At 44.1% G+C, this 14,238-nt stretch overlaps 1 protein-coding gene across 1 annotated transcript in view; it reads left to right on the top strand.

Moving 5' to 3' along the window:
- The window catches only part of GRB2 (growth factor receptor bound protein 2), a 64,186-nt gene that overhangs the window by 36,987 nt on the left and 12,961 nt on the right, over positions 1-14,238 (top strand). The gene's annotated exons all lie outside the window — the stretch shown is intronic.

The raw sequence follows: 14,238 nt of genomic DNA, 5'->3' as shown, positions 1-14,238 counted from the left end.
AACAACTGTTCCAGGGAGTTTTGCTGTAGAATCAAAAGAGGTCTGTTTTCATCCCAGTCTGAGAGTTGGGAGAAATAATAGCGTTTTTATTTACTGATAGAAAAGATCCAGTAGAGACAAAAAAAAATTGATGGTGCGCAAGAAAGAAGGGGAAATTATTGCACTAACGGCCTTGAGCAGGCAAAACGCAGGGTCTAGCCCAGAAGTAGGATTCTGTCTGGTTGGGACAGAACGGAGGCAGAGGGCGGGGGCTGCAGGCACAGGCGGCTGTACACAGGCGGTGGGAGCTTTGAAGGAGCTCTTCTGTTTGCTTCTGTGATTTTGGTGAAATAGAAAGATCATTGCTGGGAAGGATAGTGGAGGAGCTGTTAAGGCTCAAGGAGAAAATGAGATAGTCGTCTAGGAGGGTGTGAATGGACTCAGGAAATGCCGTGCGAGCCTGCTGGAGGTCTTCCATGAAGTCAAATGAGAAGGAGAACAGTGCAAAGGAAAGACACTAGCCCTTTTTTTTTTTAAAGAACGTAACTTCTCGCAGGTGTGATGGATGTGGGTTTTGGAGGAGGAGGGACCTTTGAGTCTACCCAGCGATTTGTATAAAAACAGATCCACTCTCAAATAGGTTATTGTTAAATTTCAGACTGTCCAGGAGGAAGAACAGGTTCTAAAAGCACCTAGAAAATAAAGAACACGTCTCTGTTAAGAAATGATAATCAGATTACCAGTAAACTCTGGATGAACAACTCCAAATACCAGAAAACAGTAGCTTCCTAATTCTGAAAGAAAGGCTGTTCAGCCTCGAATTCGGCTGAATTCTACACCTGACTGAACCAGCCTTCAGTTACAAGTGACGAATCAAGGCAGTTTCAGACATGCCAGGACTGAAATCATTTGCTTACCCAGCACCCTTTCTTGGGGTGTATTACTGGTGCCCTACTGTGAAAACCAAGAATGAGGAAGCCTTGAAGTCTAGGAATCCACACGTCCAACCAAAGAAAGTGTCAGGAAAATCCCAGAGTGATAGACTGAAGAGGGAAATGAGTATTCAAGACATTTTCTTACACATACCATCCTTGAAAAGTTGTAATAATTTAAAAATATATAAAAGCCAGAGAAATTGTGTTAAATCCATTGGAACTCTAGGGAAAACAGAAGGCCATCCAGTAAAGGGAGTACAAATTTTAAAACCAGCCTTACTGTATCTCCCAGGGCTGCAAACTGTGACTTCAACAGTGAGAATTCACCTGGCATTTTGGTTCTGTTCAATTTAGATTTAATAGTTGAATCATTATAGATCTGTTATGCATAGCCATTCATAGCCTTTGACCTTACAGGGAGGGTTCGAGAGGTTAGAAAGGCTCAGTAGTAATCATTCTGTAGTGACCAACAGTAGTCATACCTGAGTTGATCATCATTTTTTATGGTTTGGAAAGCTCCTTATTATTGTGGGCAAGAGAGGAACCCCATATGCCTGGTTTCCCCTTGAATTTCCAGGTAGCACCGACGTTGTTCTGTTAGTCCTGTAGCGACCCAGAATTGTGGATGGCACGCTAGTTTCCCACTTTAAATACTGCCTGAAATCAGGAAGTCGTTCTTGTAATCTGGAATTGAGTGCCTGACAAGCCTGTTGTTTGCATTAATACATCCTATTAGTTAGTCCTCTTAGTCCCTCTATTCTCTGCAGGTTGTGACGTTTCTGTGGGACGAAAGTGCTGATTTTCTACATGAAACAGTGTGTAGGTGCTCAGATAAAACTAATAGGCGGAGCAGGGCTGGGCTCATCTGCCTTTGATGGTACAGGCTGAGAACAGAGCTGCGTGGTTGTGCTCCGGCTGCCCCAGCCCCACCACCCTCTCCTCCCCCCAGGCCTCCCTCCTGCCTTCTGAGCCTTGCAGCTGCCTGAAGGAGGCCATGAAAGCTAGTTAATTACAAGACAAGTCTCCCTTCTGTCAGTAAAAGGAGGGGTAACTCTGTCTGTCAACAACAGCTATATTTGTCTCCAATTCCGTTAGAGAGGTACCCAGAAAAAGTTGTCATATCCTGAATTCTCACGTCCGTTTTCTTAATGAAAATGTCTGTATTTGGGGTCACTTTGGGGAGTAGAGAAAGTTTAATATGTGAGTAAGCATATGTTAGAGTATACTAGTTCAAATTGAGTATTTTCCTAGAGTCTACAGTTTGCACATTATAGTTATTTGAATTGGTTGTTTGAAAAAGTTTTGTGTAGACGTTTACTTAGATATTAATAGCTATCAAAACATCACCTCAGCACAACTGAGGGATTATCCCTTTTATACATTTTCACTTTATTTATGGTGAAGAATAAACTTTAAGTTTTAGATTATGTGGCCTTGAGAAGCGAGTGATATGGCTTGAAATTTGGTCTCACCCTTTACTGTGTACTATATTCTCTGTTCCTGTAAACAGGGTGGAGGGGTAAATTTAAGAGTGTGAAAATAATGCGTATGGTTTCTTAGTGTTCATCTTAGAGTCTTCTCAAGGCAATCAGAATCCCCCACCCTAGTCAGAATGTCCCTCTCTTCTGGCCTGGCTTACTGCAGTAGCCCCTTAGTTAAGTGGTCTTCCCGCTGCCACTTTGCATGCCTCCCAGATCTCTGTGCCACACAGAAACCAGAATCATCACACTCAAGAGCAGGTTCAGTCCCTGGTCTCCCAGGATCCTTACTTTAGAGCCCTGCAGTTTAGCCAGTTCCCTTTGTCTCTCAGCCTCCAAGCCTCTACTTTTCACAAAACTCCTTTGAATCTGTTATTTCCATTCCAGACCATATGCTAAACCCCTTCCCACTCAAGAGCCTGTGCGTGTGCTCATCCCTCTGCTTGGAATATTTCTTCTCTCTCACTCGTATCCTCCGTTCCCACCCCTAAGCCTGGCTAAGACCTACTCGTGCTTAGGGTTTCCGGTTGAAATGTTACTGCCCAGGTGAGCTTTCCTTGCCACCTCTGTGCATGATTCGATTAGGTCTCCCCAAGGTGCGCTCGCATCCAGAGCGCTCTGAACTTTCTGTCATAACCTATGATGCCTAAAGTTACACAGTTCCCTTCCCTTTCCTGCTGTCAGCTCCTTGTAAGTAAGGATCATTTCCATATTGTGGTCTCCCCAGGACTGAGCACAGATGCTGACTCAAAATGAACACTCATAATTGTCTGCTCCCTGAGTCTTAATATAGCAGTACATCTTGATTATTTGATTAGAATGGAGTCCTAAGAATGGCTGGTCTTTACTGAGTTAATAGGTATGAAAATTCAGATCTTTGATGTTTAAGGCTTAATTCTTTTCAGTGAAATCACACACATTTTTATACTCCCACCAGGAACAGCCAGTCATCATCACTGAATATTAACTTGTTTTCGTCTTTGCCAATACAGTTATCCAAAAAGTAGAGGAAGGGGATAGTCTGTCAAATCTCTGAGTGATAGGACTGGAATAGACTGTTTGATCTAGTTACCCCAGGCAGGCCCACATGATACCCCAGGCTTGCAGGTTTCTGGGTTATAAAACTCCTCAGCCTTCCCAGTGGCACTTGAGCAGAGCGGCAGAGACAGCAAGGAAGGGCAGTGGCATGGAATCGCCCTGAAGATCACCTCTGAGAGGCAACTCCACCCCACGGGGCCACATCCAGCCATCCACAGTGCCTGTTACTACCGTTTGTTGCTTAAATGTGTGACTGCTCCATTTCTCAGGAGGGCAGTTTGTAGCCTGGCAGAGAGAGGATAGCAAGTAAAGTGTGACTTAACAGCAACTCCCTCCTTTTTTGAACCCCAAATAAAATATAAAAGGGACGATGGCCTTGGTTTACCACACCTTCTTAGCTACTCTGAGTTACTGTGCTTTTAGGTTCTTGCTCTATTCCTGCACTAGTTGAAGTTGCCCTTTTTCTAGTTCCTCCAGACATGAGCTGAATTTTTCTACATCAACCAAGCAGCTCATTTGGAAACTTGTAGCTGTGAATTCCGTAGTCAGCTCAAAATCAGCCATTTCCCTTATCCCACTTTCTGCTTATTCCCTTATTATTTACATACATAGCTCCCTTAGCTGTAAACACGTCCAAAGGTAGGGACTGTGTCTCTTCCCCCACCCCTCAGATCCCATTGCAGCTTCCTAGCACAAAGCTTTCAGTGTAGTACTCACTCAGACATGAACCAAAGTGCAATTCAGAGAGGACAGCAGCTGCAGCTAACTCATCAGGACCGCCTAGCATGGACCGGATGACAGATCCTAGGTCTTCATTGCTTCATCACCTTTCTTAGTTCCCTGTAACTATTTTAATAGTAGACAGTTATTTAGCAGCTTAAGAGTGTTGGCCCTCAAGAGTCTTTTAAGTTTTCTTCTCCCAAGTAGTTAGTAGAATTTGGAATACTTCCTGTGATCTGTTTGCCCTGTAACTGTCCCTTTATGTGGTGGAATATCTCCTTAATCAGCTCCAAAGGATGGATAGAACTGATTTGAGGGAAATCTCAGCCAGGGTCCTGGTAGGAGACACATGACGCACCTAAATTGGCTAATCTGAGGAGATTTTATTAATGAGACTATTTACAAGAAAGGTATGGGCAGGGTTTCTCTAGAAACCGCAGGGGATGGTGCAGTGCCCAGAGCTCGAAACCGGGTTACCATCTTGAGGCTTGTAGAAAGAAGACCGCAGAGCAAAGGAAGGGGGAGGCGCTACCAGAACCCAGAGGAGGAGATGACTGAGTCGAGAGGGCTGAGACATTTAGTTGGGGAGTCTGAGACCGTCCACAGAACCCCCAGACAGGAAGCCACCTTTCGTGGGCCTTCTCTCTGGGGAACCAGAGAGCCTGTGGAAGGTCCGTACAGGTGGAGGGCACAGGAAGGTGAAGGCGAGTGTCTACTGGACCTGGAGAGGGTCAGGAGTACCATCTTCCTTTTACAGTTAGGCTCTTTACTCATGAGGACTTTAAAAGAAGGAAATTTGCCAGCAGCTCTGTATAGCTGTTTTTCTAAAGTGCTTTACAGAAAGAAAAGAATCGATGGCCAAGAGGGAGGCCACTGAGTCTCATCTACCCACCGAACTGTTTTGATTCCACCTCTGTAGGTATCTTGAATCTGTCTCCTTCCCTCCACCGCACTTTCCCACTGCAGTCGCAGTGCTGGCATCTTTCACCTGGCAGCTAGAGTTGGTCTCACCTGGTCTTCCCTCCACTTCATTCTCACATTGGAATGTTTGAAAAAGGCAAATCTGACGGTCACTCTTCAGTGACTTCTGATCACTTTGAACTCCCTAATTTTCTCACTGGAGCTTTCTGCCTGACTGCTCATAGGCAGTCCTTTGGGTGTCCCCTCAAATACTACTCTCTGACCACATTCCCCCTCCCTCCCAGACTAATGGAGGTTCCTGTCTTTTCTGCTCCCTAATCCTACACTTAACACAGCATGAATCTACATTTTCAGTTTAGTATTTGTACTTACCTGTTTAATTGCCTGCATCACCTCCATCCTGGCAGTGGGTTGGGGACTTAACATGCTAGCCCAGTCCCTCTGTCTCATGGGATTACGGACTGTCCTGCCATGGAGCTGGATTAGCTGCTTCAGAAATGGAAAATGCTTTTGGAACTAGGTTTTTTCAGTTCAGAATGGTAGCACCCTAGGTATGAAGATCCCTGGCCTTGAGATTTTCAGAGTCATAGATTCTCATGCAGTTGCCAGTGATTAAGCTCAGTGACTGATGCCTTTTTTTCTGTTAGATTCTGTGGGGTGGCTCTTGGGTCCCACAATGACTATAAATCAATAAACCCTATTTAGTTCACATCTTGGATCGATAAGCCTGAGTAAAACTTAATAAACTCTGTTGTCATTAGTTTGGGGCAGAAAAGGACTTTTTTGGAAACTCCTGCTATTTTTTGCTGAAGCAACAGGAAGTAAGTTAGATCATAGAGCATAGAGCTGATGAACCTGAGCAGGTTTGCCTGTCATTAGAAAACAGGTGATTGGTGTTACCCTGGCTTGAGAGGCTTTGTTTTTTTCTTTTGTTTGGTGTTTTTTGAGGAGAGGGTTGTAGGATTTAACCTAAAGTTGAAAGCCTTCCGTTAATGAACAAGGACAGTAGCTAAATATATATCGTTAAAGAGTTAGCCATGTGTGTGTATTAGTCGCTCAGTCGTGTCAGACTCATTGCAACCTCATGGACTGTTGCCCGCCAGACGCCTCTGTCCATGGAATTCTCCAGGCAAGAATACTGGAGTGGGTAGCCATTCCTTTCTGTAGGGGATCTTCCCAACCCAGGGATCTTCACCCAGGAAGTTTTGTGATTGTTTTGGTTATTTCTGATTAGGAGTTTTGATACCATTAGTACAGGTTTTACTAACTGAGGGAAGCTTAACCAGTTAGTCAGTGGCTGCCAAGTGGACCAAGGGAACCGTCCACCCCTCCGTTTGCCTAATAGCAAGTTGGGAAGTCTGCCAGGTTCCTTCCATCCAGAGTTCAATGCAAGCTGAGCAGAACTAAAGATGCAAACGATGTAACCTGAGGTTGGGGCTGGGGGAATGTAACCTTCCTCACACTTCACCTGGGCTTCCCTAGTGATTCAGATGGTAAAGAAGGCGCCCACAATGTGGGAGACCTGGGTTCAATCCCTGGCTTGGGAACATCCCCTGGAGGAGGACATAGCAACCCACTCAAGTATTCTTGCCTGGAGAATTGCATGGACAGAGGAACCTGGTAGGGTACAGTCCATGGGGTCACCAAGAGTCGGACACGACTGAGTGACCAAGCACACTTCACCCAGGAAGCTTTCCTGTAACCCCTACACTGGACTTCAGTCTTTCCCTTTGGTGTTTGGAACTCAGACATTTTCTGTTGAATCAGTCCTTGCCGTAGTACCCATAATCCCCCCTCTCCTGGCTTCCCCCCATGGTGTTGCCACAGGCGCTTCACCAGACTCTACGCTCCCTGGGGTGGGAAGGGTGGCCATTGTGTCCTCAGTTCACCTGGCTCAGGGCTTAGCGATCTCATTCCTGGCAGGCTGTGGCAGGATTGTTGAGTTTTTCAAATGCACAGCATTTTCTTTCTTGCAACTCCCTCATATTTATCTTTGTCTCTGTCCACCATGCCCCCACCGCCCCCCCCACCAACTGCCCCAAACCTCTGTGGTTGAAATCCTGACACTCTTGAGAGCATTGCATTCTTCTGTTGAGCAGTCAGCTATACCAAAGTAATAGGTCTTCTGCAAGTCGCCAGATACAGAAGACAGGTATTTTGAATGGAAACTCTTGGTACCGCTTTGGTATATAAAGAGTTTATTTTGGGGTATGGCCTGTGCATTTAGGTTTCACTGCCTCCAGATTCATCTGGGTGGAGTAATGGTTACATAAGTGTGAACGACCTTCCTGTTTTGTTAAAATGTCATGGGCAACTTTCTTAATGACAGCCAAACCTGGAGAGGTTGATAAGAGTACCCAGTCCTTTTTTTTGTTTTTTGTTTTGTTGTTGTTGTTGAATACTGAAATATTTCTCAAAGAAAGAAAAATAATCCGCTTTTGGTTATTCTTATAATTACTCTTATGATAGTAATTTGGTTAGTCTTGTTAATTGTTCATCCTCCTACATATGTGAACATTATAAAGGAAATCTTTCATTAAAAAAAAAATGCAGGAGTGATCCTGAACTCTTAACACAGTCAATCATGGGTGTGTGTGAGAGAGAAAGAGCGTATGGGCGTTTTTCTTTCTGCATCATCTTGACTGCCATTCAGAAGAAGGAAAAAGGTGAAGATCTTCATTACTGTCCTTTGTAAGCCTTTTGCTGGAGGAGTTGTAGCGATAAAATTAACAGCCTGCCAAAGTTAAGTCACTAGCCAGACACGCATGCTGAACCAGGCATCTTACTGGTCCAGGAAGGGCCCTTGCTGAGGGCTGTCAGTCGGGACACATGTAGAGACCTTCCCTCCCTAGTCCGCCCGGGACATACCCTTTCATCAGTCACACTGAAATTTCCCTTCCCTGCCTACCCACCCCACCCTTTCTACTATTGTAGCTTGGAGAAAGTTAGAAGCGGTAGTAGTGTGGGAAAGATTAGGGGTACTCCCTTTTGAAGTACTCCACATGGTGCTTAAGTTACAGAAGATGGATTGCCTAATTCTGTTACTTCCTTTATTTTGCCTCTCTTCCTTGGGGGGAACAGATTCATGACAGTCAGTCTTCTTTTGAGGGTCTGTTTAAGAGATACTATTTTCACAAGGCGTTTGATGCTAACGTGTGATGTGTGGTGCCCTTTCTGTTGTCCCCAGGCCCAGCCAGCTCTGATCCTATGTGCGTTACTTAGAACAAACCCCCCACATACAAATCAGTTCCTCAGAATATGCTAGATGCCATTCTGAGGATTGTGGAGAATACCGGTGAGAGTGGCGTGGAGCCAAGCTCTTAGGGTGCTTTGCAGTTTAGGAGAGGACTAAGCATTCGCATGCACAGTACTGAAACAGCGGTGGGTGAGGTGTGAGTATACGGGGAAGCGGGAAGGCGGGAGACTGTGGACGTGGAGGACTGTGTTTAGAGGTGGCTGAGTTGACTAGCTTGGCAAACTGAAGGGTTCGTTTAGAGAAGTGTGTGAGAGGGACAGAAAGGAGTTGGTGGCTAAGTTATGAAAAGTGGAACGCCAAACTGAGAATAACTTGGACCCATAGGAGGCTCCTTAAGACTTCTTAACAGGAAAGCAGTGGTGTTTGAAGTGATTCAGAGCACCAAATATAGATTGAGGTCACACCTGGTCAGCCTTAAACTACAACACCTGGACCTTTGGGAGGCTTGGCCTCTTGATCCACCAGTATTTCTCTTTTGAACTGATCTCCATTAATAGCAGCTGCTTAGGGAGGGTAGCAAGATCTCTCTTGGGCAACAGGAGAAAAGGCACCGTGTAACTGGTTGTATTCAAGTGGGATTATACAAGCGATGAGTGATTTTTACCAGTGGAAGGTTTAAGGGTTTTCTGGGCAAAACTTAACATGCCTGTGTCACTGGTGGCCAGAAAGTAAAGTTGATCAACAAATGCCCTTTGGATTTCTTTAGTTTGGTAAATAGAATCCTTTCTTAAAAGGAAAGTAATGTAAAAAATTAAGAATTTAGAGCTTCTTGATCCCCAAAGAAATGAATCTTCTGGAAATATCCATTTCAAAGGGAACAAAAAACACATTTCATGGCACAGATATTATACTTCTGTTGAAAGAGTTCATCACTATAAAACGAAAGTACTCCCTTAATGTGGTATCATTATATAAATACTTTTTTAAATGAGTAGATTTTCTTTTACTAAAACAGCGTAATTTGGTGTTTACACACATTTTCATAAATCTGCCAAAATTGAGAGAGTTTTAAAACTATATATACATTTCTTCTCAACTTTCTGGTCTTTAGGGGCCCACTACCTGTCAACTGCCTTGACGGGGTCAAACGGCACCCTGCGTGTCTTTGCAGAGCTGTGGTCTTACATCGTGGAGACGGCCTGCCGAGAACTGAGGACTGCTCTGTGTGCTTGCGTGAGCAACTCAGGTTTCTGTGGGGCCAGGAGCCTTAATTATTAAACTACATTTAAGTTGATCATCTCATCATTAAAATTCAGAGTAACTCATCTACAGTGTGGGTGTTTTTCATGATTTGGCACACAGTAGAGCAAGCAGCGTAGCCAAGATGTTTTTCATGTTGAGCAAAAACTATAACAGATGGAGCTGGTGATTGTAAAGCACTTACTTAAAGTGTTCAGAATGAATCAGTGTAGTTTGAGGCCGACACAGTCATCCAAACTAAGGGAGTCTGAGAAGCTGAAGAGCATCCTAATAGTTTCTAATAAAATATGTAACAGGCTGAAGAGAACTGATTTTAAATGTCTGTCCCAGTACTGATACCCTAGCCAGGGCCCTGTACAGTTGTTCTTAGGGTTATAATCTTTAAAAAAGCCTGTGTGTGTGTGTGTGTGCACGCGTGTGTGCTCGTGCATGTGTGTGTTTGAAATTATGTGGTAGGATCACCATAGCTCTTTACATTTGTCTTCAAGTCAGGGCAATATTTCACTGTTGCCTGAGTGGGGTTGGTTGATCTTTAAAGAGCTGGGAAACCTCACTGCCTTATGTAGAATTTCTGTAAAGGAGGGACCAGCTGTACTGGTATTTTTATTTTTATTTTTATGTGGTGAAAGAGCTTAAATATGCAATCATTTCTATCTTTTTTGTACAAATGCTGTCTCTTATACATTGCTTCACAAACCAGTACAAAACTTGGAATAATGTTTCCTGAGGAAGTGTTGAACCCCGTGCAAGCTGTTAGAATGAATGTTGAAAGCTTTGATGGGTGCTGTTTTAGAACTGCACGGCTTTTTTGTCTATTTTAAATCATGGTTTCCTTATTTTGTTTGTGTATTTACAAATGACTGGATGTGTTCAGGCAAGAAAATACTCCCTCCCATATTTCAAAATACAGCAGTCTATAAACAAACTTTACCATTTCCCTAAAAGACACCTTTTCTCTGTAATTTGTATAGAAAATGCAGTGCTGTTCTTGTCACCCAGGATTGGTATGGAAGGAGCAGAGGAGGGAATTACCTACTGTAATGCTCAAACTCTGCATTTAGAATCTTTTTTGAAGTCAGCACAGAAGTCTCATCCTCTGTTTTCACAGTGAAACAAGAATCCCAGTTCTCTGTTAATGTGTGTGCTGTTGGTGCCCATGGACAGCGTTACATCAGAGATACCTAATTCAAATAAAACTCAGTTCCCCAGGATTGCCATGTCTTTTTAGATCTAATGCTGCTAATACTAAGGCCAAGTAACTGTCATGAAGTAAGTGTGTCCACGACAGTGGCTGGGCGGTGGCTCTGTGCTGGTTGCTATTGCCGCTCCTGAGTCGCTCAGTGTCTGACTCTCTGCGACCCCGTGGACTGTAGCCCACCAGGCCCCTCTGTCCATGGGATTCTCCAGGCAAGAATACTGGAGTAGGTTGCCATGCCCCCCCGCCCCCAGGGGATTTTTCCAACCTAGGGATTGAACCCTGGTCTCCTGCATTGCAGGCAGATTCTTTTCCACTGAGCCACCGCTGCTTGTTCATTTTCTCATTTAACCCTCTCAGTGGTAGGCATTATCACCACTTTATAGATTGGAAACCAGAATCTTAAAAGTGGTTGTTTGCCCAGGGCCACACAGCTCCTTGTTGGTGAGGTTGGAATTTGAACCCATGTGAGACTGTCAAATCCTGTCACATTAGGTGTATCCTAAGGGGTCTGAGACCTGAATCTTTGATCTTTGGCTTTTTTTTTTCTTTCTTCTTTTTTAAACTATTTGAAAACCTTTAAGTTGGCAGTATAAATGGAAATTTGCATTGCCTTTAGAATAGTCTCAGATTGGGGGTGGGGTGGGGGCAATAGTGAATCATGTTACCAAAATTATATAATATAGAAGGGGTGGGAGGAGGGAGGTTATAGAGGGAGGGAATACAGGTATACATATAGCTGATTCACTTTGTACAACAGAACTAACAACACTGTAAAGCAATTATACTCTAATAAAAAATATATATACAGAAGTATAACATGTGGAATCCTCTGAGTTACCATTTGTGCAGAAAGTTCTTATTTCCGAGAATTAAATTTTTTCACAGGTTAGTGATGTCAGGCTATCATGGAGGGGGTGTCTGAAGCCTCGCTGTGTTCTTTTCTGCTCCCCTGTGTATTTTCGGTGTGAAAAGTTTGTACTGGAGGTGAACAAGGTCCTGGTGTGTGTTGCTTACAAGTAAATTGGACTATAATATTACTGTTCTCTTGACCAAAATATTTCTTTCTGTTGAAGTATGATATACATATAGAAAAATTATATATCATAAGTGTATGGTTCAGTGAATTTTCAGCTTGCAGGTTTATCAGCTTGCAGGTTGAGAAATTTAACTTTAGTGACAGCTCAAAAGTAGCCATTGTGTCCCTTCCATGGAACAGACTGCAATAGTTTTAATTCTCCTTTGCAAACCTCAGACCATTCCTTATCTATAGTTTTCTTCCTGATTGCGGCTATAATCTTACTTTCAGTCTTTTTGCAACCAGAAGAACAAATGAAAGCTTCACTAAAACTTGTCTCTTCCTCCTCTCATAATCTCATCTCTTGATCAGTCTGCTTCCGTTAAACCAAAGTGTTTTGATGGCTACAAAGTCATCACTCGAGGGAATATAGGGGTTGGCATAGGACATGCAGCTGTGGGGTAACAGCTAAAAACAGTCCTTGGAATTTTCAAACCAGAATGAAAATGTGGTGGTTGAACTCAATCATCTCTTTTGTTACGAGGTCATGAATGAGTGAAGGGTGAGTTGCCTGTTTCGGGGAAGTGGTGAGAGGAACAGTCTGCTGCTTCTCAGAACTCTCCTTCGGCTTGATCAGGTCACTTGAGGGTGGGAACTTCACCTAAAGCCATAGCACATTCAGCATGGTCTCTGTAGGCACAGACACGTCTGGTCCTGGTACCCTTCTCGTCTCTGCTTTAGACTCACTTATGTCAGTTTATGCCTGTCACTGTTTCAAGCATTTAAACTTAATTTTCAGCTCTTAAATGGTGCCGTCCTGGGCTCTCATGGTTTGAGTGTGAACGCTGATGGGCCTGCTGGGTGGGAAGCCTTGGTCCTCACTCTCTGGCTCAGCAGGGCCCTTTCTCCTGCGCTCTGTCTCCTGCAGGACCAGTCTTTGTTTAATTTATGGAGTATGGAGATTTAGAGGCACACCGTAGCAGTACCGTGGCTTTCTGGCAAAGGGATATTCTGGATACTAGAATGTTCCAGAGTACTAAAATTTTAGCCTCCCATATTCAAACATTACGTTAAAAATAATCTAAGTGTTGGGAAGTTCCCTGGTGGTCCAGTGGTTGGGATCCTGGGCTTTCACTGCCGAGGCCAGGTTCATCCCTGGTTGGGGAACTGGGCTTCCACAAGCCAGGCAGCCAAAGAAACGATGATGATCTCAGCATATTAGTTCCATATTTCCCCACCTTCTAGGTTGAAGAGCGTATTAAACAACAAGTATTAATTTTGTTCTGCAGAAAACCATAGTTCTAAAAGTGGTTCCAAATCTAGGGGTTTCCCTGGAGTTTCTTTTGTTGTTGGGGTTGTAGGCATTTTTTCAGGGGGAGGTTTGCCTCTGTCTTAGGTGACAAGAAGAATGTACAGTTCCAAAAACTTGGCGTGGAGCACCTTTGCTGCAGGGCTTTTAGTCACAAACTAAAACTGGCCTTTTTTACCTTACTCTGTCTTTAGGTCCAAACAGGCCGTAATGCTTTATAGGATAATTACTAGACCACATTTTTCTTCCGGCCCTTCTTTTTGGTAGACACAAGAATCCTGGCCTGAAGCGCCCGTGCTCTCGAACCTTCTGTGATCGGGTGGATTAGCCGTGGTGCGCAAGGCCAGGCAGACACTGATGTCGTCGTCTCGGGAGCGCCTCGGGAGCCCTGTCTCCGGCCATCCTTGGTGTGTGGGTGTGCGTGCGCGTTATACTTGCCTAGCAACAGAGTAACTTCTCTGTTCACAGTGCAGTTTTTGAAAACATTTTAAGGGGAAATAATGAAAAAGGTTTTCATCTGAGCCTGGTGGGATTTACCATAGCTGGTTTTTTTTAGCTCTCTGTCACGTGCATCTGAGCCTGGTGGGATTTACCATAGCTGGTTTTTTCAGTGCTCTGTCACGTGTGTTTGCCCTTGTGAGATTTGCTGCCTTGTCTTGTGCCGCTTCAGCTCAGTGGCTGGCTGAGGACTGCAGGTTAGCCAGCATCACCAGTAGGCAGCAGCTTTGTGAGACTCCTCGGGTGCAGCCTCCCTTCAGAAGTGAATCCGCTGGGAGGCGTCTTTAGTGCAGCTTCACTATTTGTTGGTATCTATCAGTCTCATCTATCCTTTCCAAAGTTGTATCTCACTTTGCAATGCCAATACTACATGTACACCAAACAGTCCAGGTTGTAAATTGGCAGGGGGTCCAGCATTGTTCAGCATTATGAATAAATAATTTTTTTTTTATATTATTCATTTATTTGGCTGCACCAGGTCTTAGTTGCAGCATGTGGGATCTAGTTCCCTGACCAGGGATTGAACCCGGGCCCCCTGCATTGGGAGCTCAGAGCCTTAACCACTGGGTCAGCAGGGAAGTCCCCTGAATAAATAATTTTTAAAAGCATTTTACCAGCTTCCTTTTAGAATTTTGCCACATGGGATAGATTTACTACCACCGTACTAGTCAACTCATCAGCATTTTCCTGT

This window comes from Cervus canadensis, chromosome 1, assembly GCF_019320065.1.
Source record: "Cervus canadensis isolate Bull #8, Minnesota chromosome 1, ASM1932006v1, whole genome shotgun sequence".
In the NCBI taxonomy this organism is placed as follows: domain Eukaryota; kingdom Metazoa; phylum Chordata; class Mammalia; order Artiodactyla; family Cervidae; genus Cervus; species Cervus canadensis.
The sequence above is the reverse complement of the archived record's forward strand: the minus strand, read 5'-3'. Positions and strand labels throughout refer to the sequence as shown.